Here is a 16,408-nt window from a genome sequence, read left to right as displayed (position 1 = left end):
TTTTTTGAAAATTTACAAAAAACTAAGTATTCAAGATATATGAACATGTGTAAAATATTTGAAATAAATCAATGGTTAACTACTATTCTTAATGATATTTCTATTGGAGCATAGTGTTTCATCATGTTAAAGGTATTAAGTCCCCTTAACGGAACTTGTGAAAAAAACAAAACCATAGTTCTCAAGTAACGAGTTGGGTACCATCATGTTCCAATTCAAATTACAGCATGTTATTGCACATAAAACATACCAATAAAAAACTTTATTGATTGACATAAAAAATTATTAAAATAAATCGGACCGGTTCTGGTTCAATGAAATTATTTTTCTAGAAATCTTTTTTATTCGTAATTTTTCAATTGTTCATCCAACGCTTATAAAAAATTCTTTCATTTGAAATTTTCATTTGTGATCTTATTCAAAGCAGTCTAGAGGAGTTCTATTCAACATTTCACCATGGGATTTGATACGCGATTGACACATTTTTTTTAAATTTTTGTAATTAGGTAGTATTTTAATAGGAATTTAATGCAAATTATAGAATAGGTGTCTCTATTTAGGCCACAGGGAGAGGACGATCGTCCCTTCCGTAAAATAATTATTAATAGCAGCATAGGCGGAAAGGTGGAGGTGGGAAATCCGCCACCCCCATTTCTTTCGAACAGTATCCGCTTATGATTCAGGGTCTGTTCAAGATTTTATCATGAAATTTTGTACGTGGGTTAAGCGAAATAAGACCTACCTATCAAAATAAATGAAAATAAAATGAATTGTTAAAATTGCTGAATTGTCTAAATAGGCGCTTCAATAATAACTTCAGACAAATTAAAAAAAAATTCATTGAATAAAATGTGAATAGTCATCATTTAAAATTATGGTTCAGTCTATTGGTCTATAACTTGTTCTATATTATTGCAACTTAATTTATAATTTACGTAGAGAATTCTTATCAAATGCCACCTAGTGGTAAATATTTTAACTATTTCATTTCTATTGTGCTAATGACGTCCACCAAACACGCGTATCAAATCCCATGATGAGAAGAGTTGAACAGAACTCACTCTAGCCATTACGAATTAGGACACTTAAATTATATAAAAACTACGAATTCACATCTCCAATGTAAAATTTAGATTCGTTGTTTTTTCCGGAATAGACTTATAGTGTGAAATCTAGTTGGAAAAATTGTAGGTATTCTTGAAAATGTTCTATTCGTCATAGGTACTGGTGTACTGGAATATACATTCCTCGCATTATTGGTGCTTGCAGAATTACCTTTTCCCGCACTATTGGTGCTTGCAGAATTACTTTTTTCCGCACTACATTCGAAAGGGATAGAACTTGGAATATCTGAAAAGATACTTGCTGCATTTTCCGATTCTGAAAAATGAGAATTCCCGTATTGATTGTTGAAATATTTTTCAGCATCGTGATCGAAAGCGGTTGAATCTTGTATTTGAATAAATTCTACACTTTTTGATATTGGCGATAAAGATTTCTGGAGTCTCTCTCTGTGGTGAAATGTATTTTGAGTTTCTGATATGGAACTTTCTCTAGAATAATTAAATGACGTGTTCGATGTATCGTGTCGAATATTTTCTACGCAGAGACTGTATGCTTCAATGTCTTTGAAGTATGAAACTGCTTGCAAATAAAGTTTTTGTGTTTCTTGTTTTTTCTTTCCTACTTTGAAGTTCCTGCGCTTTTTTCTTTTTTCGTTTGGTAATCTTGGAGTAATACTATATTTTTTAAGAATTCCACAGCTGTGCGATAAACTGGAAAAATAATGAGATGAAAATTTAAAGACTAACATTTTCATATTCAAAAAAGTATCAAAGAAATCATATTTTGGGATGGAAAGTATTTTATTGCGATTATTTAGACATAGTCAACCTTCGGTTTACAAAAGTCTCGGTTTACGAACACGCAAAACGGCCTTAATGTCGAAGGAAAGATACATATTTCAGACGCCTGAAATTTCAATTTTTCTCTCTCGACAGAATTTGATTAAAGAATTATATTTCAGCAGAGTAAACTTCCCTCCACCAAATACGGTTCCTCTCCCCTAGGCTGGAGGCTCCAGCCCATGGATCAGCGGGTTATTTTAAACTATATTAAGCTCTGAAGAAAAGAAATTTTCAAAGATGTTTTGCAATAATATCTAACATAGAACTAACAGTCAGTAACTTCCGGAAACATTCTATCATCCTACATTGCATAGTTCTTATCTATAAAGCTTGGCGGCAAGTGAAACACAGAACAATCAATTTAGCTTGGAGTATATTTTGTGTCCAGATAGTGTAGCAAATGGAGATTTTGAGGGCTGTGACACTGAGATTACAGGTAATTCATATTCATGAAACCAAACGTTACCCTGTCATCACTTTCATTCCGTTTGCTTTTCATCTCTTTCAAATTATGGTAATTCTTCAGTGTTGGTTTAATGATTACCATAGATTATGTTGTTGTAAATGTTCACACTTGAAATTTTAGGAGTTTCAAGAATGGATACATTGATTTCTATGGGAAAAATTATTTGGGTTTGAGAATAATTCGGTTTACGAACGGACTTCAGGAACGAATTAAGTTCGCAAACCGAGGGTTGACTCTTATTTTTCAACAATAAGAAGAATTTTGTACTGCTGATGATCATTAAAAACTGAAAACGAACGAAAGAATATATGATAAATCTACATCGAAGAGACACTTACGTAGTCGTAGGTAATTGAGCTTTTACTCTAACTTATAAAAGATTGAATTGTTATTGGACTTCATTCCTAACCGAAAGGGGAATTAAGATACTCGCCTACTGTACCGAATGATGTTCGAAGGTGTCGCGAGTTCGTCCTTGTCAGAATCTTTCTTGACGCGGAGGTAAAAGAGAAACGGCGATAACATGACCACAGATCACATTACTACCGCAGAAATTTCCCCTGTCAAGGGGTTAGCGCACCAACCTCTCAGCAATTTTCCTCTCTCCAATTTTTTTTGGACGCTGTCATTCGGCGTAGGTTTCGGTGTAATTAACTTATTTTGTACAGAAAATAACCGTTGCACGACAAAAATGATTGAATAAGAATTAGGCTACCAATGAAATTTATTCGGTCTGAAATACATTTTTTCTGTCTAGTTTAAAATTATATTTTTTTTGTTCTAGATTTCACAGCTTTACTTTATTTAGAAGCGTGATGGGCCTAATCCATAAATTTCTGTTATGTAATGCAGGCTAAGAAACCTATAAAAGGAGGGAGAACTTATCGTCAACCTTCTGAACAAAGAACAGGTTTGCTGCTCCAAGTGATGTCTTGTACGTTGAAGAAAAAAGGGAAAACAGCGATTTGCCGGGGCTTCTAGAAAACCCTAGGATGACTTATTTTCCATGTTTGAGCGAAGTGTGACGTCAATATTATCACTATATGTATGATCACTGTTCCCCCCGTTTTGCTTTTTGAAACGATTAAACGCCACTCTTTGAACAAAAAAAAAAAAAAAAAAATGAATATCCACGCCAAGATGAACGACGATGAGTTCGCCTGGTTATATAGGCACCCTACGAATGACTATATATACAGCGATAATACTCACTTTTAATACTACTTCACCAAACACCAACGGTAGACGAGCATCTTACCACCATGCCACTCGGGCACTGACTTTTAATACTGACACTTTTGCTCAAATATGAAGGATGAGTCAGCCTGGTATTTCAAAGCACCCCAATACAGACCAGGTTGTGCATTTAGAGGGAGGACGCAAATGGGCTAAGCACATTCCCATTATTTTTTTTAATCGGTTGTTAGAAAGCCATTCCGTGAAATATTTTTTTATATTAGAAAGACTATAGCGAGAAAAACTATATATATAAGCATACTTCGCTTCTAATGTTTCATCAAAGATTCGTATTCCTTTTTCAATGGCTGCAGCTGACTTGTTTGAAGTCTCGGTATTACTATTATGCCTGTAAATAAATAGAAACAATTTTTTTTCAGGAAAGAAAATGTTTAATAAAAATTTAATTGGTTTATGTGCACAATGTAGTTCCTAAGGAATTTGAATGAAGCATCTAGTTCTGAAGACACGTTCACTCAGAAAAATATTTTGCGTGTAAAACTGTATATCATTCTATATGTGTGTTAATACTTCACTAACACTTTACAGAACAAAGACTGCCTGCTGATTCAGCACCTCCCTGCAACATTGACAAGCATTTTAAAAACATCGCGTTTGCAGATGGTCTTCGTTTTGGATGAAAAAACTTGTCCTTTGTTCACCACATGTCCTCTATGCTGTCAAAATGGTTTAGCAAACTGCGCCAGCGCCGTCTTGACGTATGGGCCCACCCGAGCACGACCCGGGGGACCTCACAATAATGAGAACCGGTTGAAATTTGAGAATTTGCCAGGGGTCTTTGTGACCCTGCGTGCTCTTTCTGCTCCTATATCTAAAGTAAGAAAACCAAACGCTTTAAAATTTCTCGAATGTTCCTGAATCATCATGTTCTAAGCGTACATCGCGAAGCTTTTTTCATTATCTTTCTTAGCAGCGGAGATAAGAAGGGATATACCTACAAAGACGGGGGGGGGGGGTGGAGTCACACTGACCCTCCCATATATTTTAGAACACATTCGCCATATAGTTCTACAAACATTGTCACAATCAGGGACGCCGGAAGTCAAAAATGATTGGTGTTGCTCAAAGTATATGAATCATTTCTCTGTACAGGCCATAATATTAACACATATTTGTCGCTGACCATACGTCATTTTTTGAAGTAGAATGTCCCGTTTTTTTGTTTCGAATCTTTGATTTCAGCGATAACCCGTTCTTCAACCCACTCTTGCAGTAGTTACACTGTTGGTTATTTTTATCCTATGGTAACGGGTTATTCTTAAGCAACTCCAATAGTTTACCGTGAACAAAGCACGGTGCCCAGTTCGACCGCTCCTGTCGCACACTCCTAAGAGCGGCTCTCACTTTCACTTCACAGCGGAAATCACGAATCAAGGAATGATTCGATTCTCTACATGTAGCTGGTAATCCGACAGAGATGAGCGGGAAAAAAATTACACACCGTAGGAAGTCCAGCATGGGAATCCGTACTGCAGTAACGATTTTTTTCTCCCCACGTGGTAGGTATACTATATATATCTATGGGAATTTTAGCCACACACTAATTATATATATGACATGAATTGTACTTACACTAATTATATGCTATCAGCGGCTCTCTTTTCTGAGTAAAAAAAAGACCGACAGCTTCAATATTGTTAATTGAACGCATCTGTTGAATGGGTTTACAAAACGATTTTTTCCTCTCCTTATAAAAATATTTGGTTCCGAGGGAAAAAAAAGCACTTTCAGTGCAATATTTGAGCTGTGTTCAAATAGTGATTGGTATTGCTAAGAAATACCGTTCAAATGATTGATATTATTTTAGCAACACCAGCAGATATGTTCCAGCGTCCCTTGTCATAATTCATTTTGTAAGATCGAAATGCTTCTGATAGTCTCTTTGTGCATCTAATACGGTATAACCTTCATTCGTGAGACTTTCTTTACTTTCATTCTTATGTGCAGATGTCGGTCAGCAGGTATCTCAGCTTTTGTTGACAAGTATTTTTGTCATTTTGTCCGATAAATTGTTCGTTCTGCAAAGTAGAAATATCCAAGTGCTTATGATTGCTGTAGAAATGGCAAAAAGATACAGATTCACTGTATCTTTCACTGTATCAGATTCACTGTATCAAAGATAAAACTTTTCAGAAGTTGGCAAAGATTGTGTATGAAAAAACAGTAGTGCTGATGATTATTATTATTATTATTATTTTTTTAATAACGTGATCCACACGTATTCCCAAGGGATCAGCATGATCCGTCCAGGGAATTTGTTAGTGTTAGTAAACATCCATGCCCGAACCGGGATTCGAACCCAGACCTGCACAGTGAGAAGCTAGTTCCCTAACCACTCGACTGCCAGGCGGCAGAGGAGAGAAATGAAAACTCCCCGATGTAAAACCTTTGTGAAGTAAGCAACTGTATTGATGATCGTTGTGTGAATCAGAATGAAATTATACCTCCAAAAATACCTTAGCTGATGTAAAATTAAATGCCATTAGAAAAAATTAATGCAAACTACTTTGAGAAGCCTCTAATGCAAACTACTTTGAGAAGCCTCCAATGCAAACTACTTTGAAGCCACCAATGAAAACCTAGAATTACACTAAAACGTCAACTGATTTCCATAAATATCAGAGATCTTAATAATATCCCGTTTATCGGTAGCGAAGAAACTGCTACAGATGAAAGTGTAAGAAATATCGTGGGACCTTCCTCGTCATTAGGACGTCAGGAATTTCAAAATATTTTACGAGAAACTCGTTGCTTACAGATACCGATTCCACATCACTGGAATTATGTGAATTTTTTCTAGTCTAAATCAGAAAGCTTGGTTGAAACCCTTTGGAAAGATCATCGTCAGGTGTTTCCAACTATGAAAAAAGTATAGCACACACATTCGTTGATCATATTCACAACCTAGAAGCGATGTAACACTGAAATCCTATCGGGAATATAGAAAATACAGAGCCCCCAGTTTCGAATTTCCTCCTCATTCACGCTAATCCAAAGAGAGACGTTTGCACACACACACAACAAAGTCTTTTAAAGTTAAATAATGATAAAATATATTAACACAGGTCAATGGTTTTATCCACTAATTCTTTGTGGTACAACTCTATTCTGTCATAAAAATATTATACCATGCTGCAAAATATTAAAATGTGCTAAAATTGCCGGGAAAAAGCAATTGTATCTTTAACATTAACTGTTTGACAATCACTTGCAAATCACTCGTTATAGCGCGATTCTTGCTATAAGCCGTACTCGTTATGACGGACTTTCACTACAGTTTGTTTTTAAAAGTTTCTTTCAGAATGCCGTTGTTCAGCTCCACAGGTTATCCTTCTTAAACAAGCCATTTTTGACATCTAGGAGACATTAAGGCCCTAGCAGACATTATGGCGGTGGCATACAACCACCGCCACACAACTTGCTGCAGTTGGCAGTAGCTCCGTGCATAGATACATATATATCTATTCTCTATAGAGTATAATCTTTAAATCTTGGAATACTTGATAATTTCGTTCGTAGGTATCCATCCTTTTTCTGGACTATGAAAAAACTACATCACTTATGGGATAACCTAATACATGTAATGCAGTATTCTGTATTTCATTGCGTATGTAAATTGTATTTTGTTGATAAAAATAATGCCCGGGTATTTTAAATGCGTGATATACCTACTGTAATACCGTATTAGCATAATACATGTACAACGTAATAGCATATGGTAGATCGCAATTATTCGACTCTTCCCGGACAAAAGTTTGCTGGGTAATCCAAATTGTCTGATAACCGGGAGGACATATAATCAGTAGAATTTTTCAACTGTACAAAAGCATTAAACTAAAAGTATGAACACTGACATGAGATAAATAACTCACATAAGTAAAATATGATAAGTAATTTAAAAAATAATACTAATTTTTGGAAAAAGTAACCTGTAATTATTTTTTTGCTGGGCACTTTTTCAAAGATACCAGATTTTGTCAATTATCCTTTAATATGGGTTGTGTCGGATAACTGAGAACCTAATGTAACTATTTATACCTAAAAAATGATTGTCCAGAAATAGGAACATTTTCTTTGCCACAATCTAATAATCGACGCCATTTATCATCTGTTGTGCAAACCGTTCTCTTTGAATATCTTTTCATCTTTAAAATGAATTTCTGAAAATGGAAACGAAAACGCCATTAGTTTAGTCTTAATAGATTTTTAAAACACGCATTAAAATTCTAATAAATTATGTAAATAGATATATGCACACTGTGGCCATAATTAAAGTAGCGGTGTTTAGAGCGAAAAATCTGTTTGGCCAAATTCAAACAAATTTTCTGTAAATACTATTTACAGACTCAGGGATTTGATTTTTAAGAGAAAGAAAAAGTTCCAATTGTCTCCACCAGGTGCCAAATAGGTGCTATAAATTGAATGTGTTCCCTGAAGCTTTTGCCATTGGAAACTCCAGGCTGATTTATCCGCCATTTGTGTACAAAGTGTGACGTCAACATTATCGCTACAACCAATTGCAGTTCCCTATGACGTTTTTTTCACGATTAGGCGTCACTATGAATAGAAAACTGGTTTTTCTACACAAAAATGGAGAACGATGAGTCCGCTAGGTATTTCAAGGTCACCTTACCTTAAACAAATAGGTAGTACTGTAACGGGGACGTACTGTTCTCTTACTAGTTTCGCGAATATGAAAATGAATCACTTTGGTTTCAAGTTCAGATTTTTCTCTAAGATCGGATTTTCACGATCACGTGTTATTGTAAACTAGCTGAAGTACCTAGCGCTGCCCGGGCTTTACGGGCGACGTGAACCTAAGATGGGTGACGTGATTTCAAAATTGAAACTGTGTAGAAATATCAGTATTCATTTTTTGTAAATGTTTCGAATAAATTCGCCCTTTTGTCCTCCTTTTCCGGGGGGGGGGGGGGGGTGTTTCCGGAAATATTTTTCTTAGAAATTTTTTATACACTTTGGAGCACATATCTTCATTAACCCATTTGCATCATTCGAAAAAGTGGAAAATTGGCCCATATCACCAAAATATTTTTATTGTATAAAGTTAGAAATATTTCAAAATGAAAAAAAGCGAAAAACAAAATGGCGTACACAAAAGAATTTTTTATTTTACTTAGTTCAATGAAGATATACATTGAAAATAATTTGAAAAATTAAATTTAATAGTTTTATGCAGTATGATAGTACTCGAGTGCTTTGTTCTTATGCATAAAAAACTAGTGCGCATATATGCGCTTTGGTGATAATGGCCACAGGAAAATTCCGCGCATATATGCGCTTACGATGCAAATGGGTTAACATGAGTGTTTTTGTGTTTTTTTTCCATTAACCAATAGCCGTCGAAATTCCCAGAATTTTTTTTGCTGTTCTATTTCAGTCAAGAAAAATTATTGTTGTGGCCACACACACACAAACAACACAACAACAACAAAAAAAAAAAAACAAAAAAAAAAAACCAGTTTTATCGGTCAAAATAGTGGCGCCATCTGTTTTGGAAATTGGGAAAGTGACGTCACTAAGGGTTAGCACAGGCGTCCTCTTTTCTCAGTTTTCTAACCTGGTTACCCTACGTGGGGGTGTTTTTTCTAAATCTTATGTAGACAGCGAACTTCCTCTTGGTTGAAGGTCAAGTGTGCAAAACTTCATCAAGATCGGAATAAAACTCTAGATTTGTATAAATTATACACACACAAATAAACACGGACACTCTTCTGTATATACAGGGTGATCAGCGAATAAGCCCTTAATTCAAAATTAAATATCTCTACAACAAAGATCAATAGAATTATGCGGTAAACGGTACGTTTATTAGCAAAACTGTAAGAATATTGTACAGAAATTTCGAAAATTTAGTTTTTTTTTCAGTTTTTTAAAATTAAAAAAAAAAACAGAACTGGAGATTTTGGGGTTCCGAAAATCCTCATTTGTGTGAAGAGAAACCACTGCATTCGCCTAAAGTCACTGCATGGGCTGCGGTATGCGCCATGTGTGCTGACAAATTGTTCCAAAATTGTAACGTAACGTTCAGTAGTAATCGTTTCTCGCACGAAGAAGGGACCGATAATGCCTCTGGCGCATACAACATTCTTACAGTTTTGCTAATAAACGTACCGTTTACCGCATAATTCTATTGATCTTTGTTGTAGAGATATTTAATTTTGAAATAAGGGCTTATTCGCTGATCACCCTGTATATATACTGTATATAGAGATAGAGTTCACCATATACTAACATTACGTAATCGTGATTTTGTAGTAAAACTTTAATACACCAAAAACGTGACAACGCAGAAAGAATAATCATCGGTTGAAAGGTCGAGTGATTATCAGAAGTTTGCAAAAGTTGATTTCACGTTTAATCACGTCACTTCAGAGTAATTGCGGATTCTGATTCGTGGAAATTGTCACGTGGAATTCTTACGACACGCGGAATTCCTACGTCACGCTCCTTTCACACGCTACGGATTCGTCCGTACGGAGACATTCCATTGGTGGCGTGAGCGATTGGGTGGTAGCTTTCACATGATATGGACGCGTCGCCGTACGGTGAAGCCGCCGTCGTGTTGCCGTCCACTGCCACTACAACTGACGGCTGCCGTGCCGTGCCAAGAACACAGTGGCCTATCTGACTAAAAAAATGCCTGCTTTCACACGCTACGGATATTCAGTCGTACGGAGTTACTCGAAGTGGTTTGGTTATAAAAAAAGTGTTTCCCTACATTTTTTTTTTAATTTTATTAAATTGAGTTCTTAGTTCAGTTTATTCCCTCTCTAGATTTTACTGATTTCGTTGATTTTTAGTATTGTTTTACTTTTTATACTATTAGTTTTAATAATGAAGTCTATATTCAAAACAAAGTTAATCGTAATATTTTATTATTATGCTTACTTTGGTTACTTTCATTTACTTCATTTCGTTTTTAATTTGTATTAATTTTATTTGTAACTTGTATAAAAATCAATTGCAAATAAAGTAAGTTGTAAACCATAGAAAGAGCCTTTAAAATACTAACCTCTCAAAGTAACAACTACCATTTCCACAGGTTAAATACAATTTCGCAATTACTTTTTTTCGTCAAATGATGAAACTGACATGCGAAAGTAGTTGAATTTTTTACGTCATAATTTCTCAAATCTTCAAATAATGTGACAAACATCCCTACATCATCTCTTCGTTTAATGGGGGTGGGGGGAATTCAATGAATCCAATCTCTCCTCCTTCGACGGTGGAGTAATAATAAAGCAACATATAATTTGATTTCGCTCCATAACTTCACACACAAAACAGCCGACTGCAGACTGAGTGCGGTGACCGTCACGTCTCGTGTGAAGGAGAAAGCATTTATTTCCGTACGGACGAATCAGTAGCGTGTGAAAGGATCCTGACAGAATTTCAACGAATTCCAAAAATTTGTCTCCGTAAGCAAAAATGAACGCACCGCACAAGCAGTCGTCACACGAGTGCAGTTTTTCGCACAGGAATCAGTCTTAGAAAATAACTTCCCGTCCAAGAAGTGCTGTGTGATTTTTGCTATCCGGATTGTCTGGCAACTCTATTTATTCTTCATCCCCCAGAAGCGTGCGCGAAAAATCACGTACGTGCTAGTAATGTCGGTCATCCACTGGAAGCTACGTCGAGCGAAAACAAGTTTCATGTATGTGCAAGATCGATATAGTAGTCTTGGGCATACACGCGACTTGTTTTCGTGGTAGCTTCCAGGGTACGACCGATCTAACGCTCGCATGACATCAGCCATTACAAGTGTTCGCAGGACGAGGACGCAAACCAATATGAAACGAAGACCTGAAAACAGGTGCAACTGCCATAGAGGATCCAGAAGTGCTAGGGCAGTATCCAGGCAACTGGATATGCGTTGTATTCTCTAGTGTGGACAATCATGTCAAAGTTCCTAAAATTTTAACCATACAAAAAAATCTGCAGTGCTAAACAATTGCCTACAGGAGATGCAGAAGTTCGTTTTGATTGTTTCTTTCTGACGTTCCTAGCTCGCATGGAAGTGAATGAGTCATTGAAACATCCTGTGAAGCGATGAGGCTCATCGTCATTTCAATGAAACAGTCTACAAAAAGAATAGCCGCATTTGAGCTCCATCTGCTGACTTCTGCAGTAGAAAATGTTGTTCAGAGAATGCATATTTTGAAACACGTTTGAGGAATTACTTTTGCAAAATTTTGTCATTATAAAAATTTTAAATGTTAATTTTTCAGGTCTCCTGTACTATTTCACTCCAAAAATGAAACTTGAAGCACCATTTTCCTCACTTGATGGTAAAAAAATGTGGATAATTATTTTATTTTAAAAATCAAAATCACCTTTTTCAAAACATTATGGAGACTCTCTACTTATTTTTTTTCCAAAATATTTCATTAAATAAAATTTTGAGTATACGGATTTATATATATAGTTGATAATTTTCTGGCTTCAAACTCGACTTTTTGTTTATCGTGAATACAGTGGTGCGTTGGATAACTAGCTAGCGTTGAATATTTTTGAATTAGGCCGGTATTACACTATAAAAGTTTGATAAAATCCCTTTTATAAAACTTAAAAAATCCAACCAATAAAGCTCATAGGTAACATTCGAACAGATACAACCGATAAGCTTATTGGCTGCATTTTTAAGTTTTATAAAAGAACTTTTAGAAACTTTTGTACTGTAATCCCGGCCTTAGAAATGGACCTTTGATCAAGATGATTGGAGGATAAATTCAAATCTTCACAATACATTTTTTTATTTTAATCAAACATTTGCGCAGAACCAATTCCAAACGTTTTAAAAAATCTCCAAGTTTTACTCATAGTTGCTGAGACGGATGTAAAAATATTGCATCACGAGCTATTTTGCTGTATGCATCTGAATCAGTTAACTAGGAAAACGTTGCATGAATATAATATCACCCCCCCCCCCCTACGCCAGAAACGTGCAAATTTCAGAAATTGGGAAATGACGTTTGAATATTTACCCTACCCATGTTACTACTCTATGGATGCCATTTTCTTAAAATATTTTCTAACATTTTTTTCAATAAGGGATACATATTCACGTTTCTGGCAAAACTTAGATAGCAAAATAAGTTATTCAACCAGCTGATAAACTCAAAAAGTGAAAATTTGCATATTTATGCGTCAGTCATAAGGGGAACTGTATATGAAGAAGTAACTTGACTTTTGCCAGTCACTACACGATTTTTTAATCCGAGATCAAAGATATCCTGAATCCGAATCACATCTCAATGAAAGGAAAGAATTAATTCATAATACACAGGTAAGTCAAAATGAATGACGGAATTTCAAAGCTTCACTACGCAAAATGTAATTAATGTATTTATTAAAAAGATACATACACACATGTAGAGGTATTATAATCAAGTTTTGAATTGTAGCACTCACAAATGTTCAATGTTCACTCCTTTTGTTACACGGCATACATCAAGTCTGTAATGCAATTCTTGGCAAAGCTTGTGTAACATGTTTGTATCGATGCTGGCAAAAGCAGCTGTGATATACGGGCTTTCAAATCAGTCATGGTCGTTGGACCTATAGGCACATACACGCGATCCTTTACGAACCCCCACAAAAAAAAATTATTATTGTTATATATATAAATATTTTTTTCTTTGAAACATAAAATTATACAAACTGCCATTCGTAAACTTGTGTATATTACCTTTTACGTGTGTATCTTTTGAATAAATACATTAATTACATTTTGCGTAGTAAAACTTTGAAATCTCGGCATTCAATTTGATTTACCTTGTAGATTCATTCTTGCTACACAAAACTCATTTCTTGGTTATTTTTGAATCTTGTGTAACTTTTGAAACAAATAAATGAGATATGTAATCATGTTAACATTGATGAAGCGCTACATAAGATAACAGAACACGCTCTTCTGAAAATGAAACTTTTGTAATAAAATCGATTAAACGATGTCAAAGTCAATACACACCAAAAACACTGATCCTGCGCGTTTCGGTACGTTTGGAACCTTGAACGATGAGCTGTTATGTTACATCTACGGCACCCTCGATATACGAGTGAAGGTTCAAGGTTTCGGTACTTTTTGGGAGTCGTTGTAAAAAGGAGATATAAAAAATCGTCTTGTTCTCATGATACAAATCCTGAAGTGTAATGAGTCGCCCATAGTAATAATGAGACTCAAGACCCAATCAGGACAACTTTACAGCGACGTCAAGACACAATAAGATCCAAATCAAGATATAACATGTGAACATTGGAGCGGGTATTAGCGTTTTCAAACTTGTGGTACATTTTTGTTTACTTGACGTTCTTTATCCCTCCTTTGACAACGGCACCCAAAAAATGCCGAAACGCATCAGGATCAGTATTCTGAGTATGTATTCGCTCAGAACGTTGTTTTAATCAGATTTTATAGAAAAGTGATGCTTCAAATACATCAGTACTCAAGACAGTCGTTAAATTCCTTATCGGGCAGAACAATTTATCAAAACACGAGAAATCAAGCACATAACACGGTACTTACTGAAAATCTAGAAGTAGATATATATCTCTTCAATTCAGAAAGGTGAAGCTACCAAGTGAAATAAATACGACGTTGAATAGAAAATAGGCAGCTCCAAGCAGTTCAAAGCATAAATGCACAGTTTTAAACAACTGTGAGAAATGAACATGTTAAAACACTCATGTGAACTGAAACTATTTTTAGAGACGAATATGAATGACCTTGATCACATGCAACTAGTAACTAGAGTCGTAAACTTTAAGAACCCCTAAGCTTTTAAAGGAATTTATTTTATTTTTTTTTGTATTACAAGTGATTGGCGAGTAAAATGAATAGTGACGATTCTTAACTCTCAAAACCAAACAAAATTGAAAATTTCTTGCATATACTAGTGATGATCAATCACAATTTTGGTGCCACGTCTGCACCTACTGAACATTCGTCGAAACTCATGAATTGAAGTTTGTTCACTGACATCCGACGATCGGAATCTCTCATTTCTTGATTCCTAAGGAGATCGTAAGTCCTCCATCTTGAAACTTGAGCTCCTTCAAACTCTAGGCTGATTTATTCGCCATCTTTGAGCGAAGTGTGACGTCAGTATTTAACGCTGTAGCTGATCCTTGTTTCCCATCTTGTTTTTTTTTTAACGATTAGATGTTACTTTGAACAAAAAAATTGGTTTTGCCGCTCCGAGATGGAGGATGATGAGTTATCCCGCCACTCTGGGTACCTGAGATAAGGCATGTATAAAAGTGAGCAGTCATTGTCCATCTTTTAGCAAAGAACAGGTTTGTTACCCCAAGTGATGTCTTGGAAATCGTTGAGGAAAATAGGGAAACAACGATAGGCTGTAACGATAATACTGACGTTACACCTTCACTCAAAGATGGTGGATGAGTCAGCCTAGTATTTCGAAGAGCTCTAACTGTAGCCAATCACTGTTCCCTCACCTGATTTCTTTTCCAACGATTTCTGAGACATCACTTGGAGAGACAAATCTGTTCAAAAATAGATGATAAGTCCGCTCCTCTTCATTGGTTCCTTAGTCAATCTTTTTTCCTACGGATCTCTAAGACACCGAGCAGGACATCGAGTATGTAATTGAGTAACCATTGCCCCCCACCCCCTCCCGCAATTATATCTGATCATTACCAGCTAGTGCAAAGGTATCTTGATGCATGGGCCTACTTGGGCACTGCTCGAGGACTCAGGTATATAGGGGGCCTAAATGATAATGAGATCTGACACTATTAATTTCGAGAGTGGACATGTAAATTGGTAGACTGATATTTTCAGCCCCGTAGGGGGGCCTCGGAACATAATCTTGCCCGAGGGCCTACGATGCTATTGAGACAGCACTGAGTTAGTGTCCAGAATAAGGATAAATTATTCGTAATTATGACAAAGCAAAATCATGGCGACGGTAAGATAGTTAATTTTGGATCGAAGACATCGGACATGGTAGATCAGGGGTAGATAAATATATATTCCCGTTTTATACCAAAAGAACTTCGATAACTTCACGAGTTTGAAACCCATTAAAAGCTTTCCTAATATTGAGGTACAGTACGAATTTCTGAAGAGATATGAAGTGTCAATAACGCTATTATTTATGTTTGCTCTCCACACAGATGAGTTTTATAATATTCCTAAATCAATAACTCAATCAAATACTATATACATAGCAGTAAATTTTTGAGCTAATCAGATCATAAATGTTTTGGTTATTTGAAATTGGCTTATTGCCAAATCAATAAAGTAAGTCTAAGTCTAAATGTTTTGGTTATAGCGATTTATAATATACAGAGTGTAATAAAACTGTAAGGGGTGATAGAACTTGTCAAAACAAACAACTTTCACTACACAACATACGGTCGAAAAGCAAGCGGAGAACCGCAAGAGCGCGCTCTCTAGAGTGGAGGAAACGTCGCCTTTCGAATAACCCGTCATTCAGCTGCTATCCGTTGCCGATGTGACGCCGGTATTGCAGCTGGTGGTCGCTCATTCGAGCATTTGTTGTAAAGTTTTCGTTAATAAAGTTTATCCCTTATTATTCGTCTTTACTGTGTTCTTTATTTTCACCACGCAGGTGCCCTCTCGCGGGTCGCCGCTTGTTTTCTGACCCCACATTGAGTGGTTGTTAGTTTTGTAGAAAGTTGTTTTTTGGCAAGCTGTATCACCCCTTACAGTTCTGACCATCAGTTTAGACACACCCTGTATATTTTAGCTTTTTTTAAATATGTAAAAGGC

The 16,408-nt window shown here is 35.9% G+C and overlaps 1 long non-coding RNA gene across 1 annotated transcript; it reads right to left on the bottom strand.

Annotated features, from left to right (window-relative positions):
* Positions 1–248: 248 nt before the first annotated feature.
* Positions 249–14,627, bottom strand: LOC149084933 (uncharacterized). The gene is made up of 4 exons (XR_016192878.1): positions 14,177–14,627; positions 7,669–7,790; positions 3,872–3,958; positions 249–1,775 (listed from the first exon to the last, which is right to left on the bottom strand). It is a non-coding gene; the product is annotated as an uncharacterized LOC149084933 (long non-coding RNA).
* Positions 14,628–16,408: the final 1,781 nt, after the last annotated feature.

Source organism: Pholcus phalangioides, unplaced genomic scaffold (genome assembly GCF_987345545.1).
Source record: "Pholcus phalangioides strain wild (caught in Gottingen) unplaced genomic scaffold, Ppha-v1.0 ptg000007l_1, whole genome shotgun sequence".
Taxonomy (NCBI): domain Eukaryota; kingdom Metazoa; phylum Arthropoda; class Arachnida; order Araneae; family Pholcidae; genus Pholcus; species Pholcus phalangioides.
Note: the sequence above shows the minus strand (reverse complement) of the source record. Positions and strands in the feature narration are given on the sequence as shown.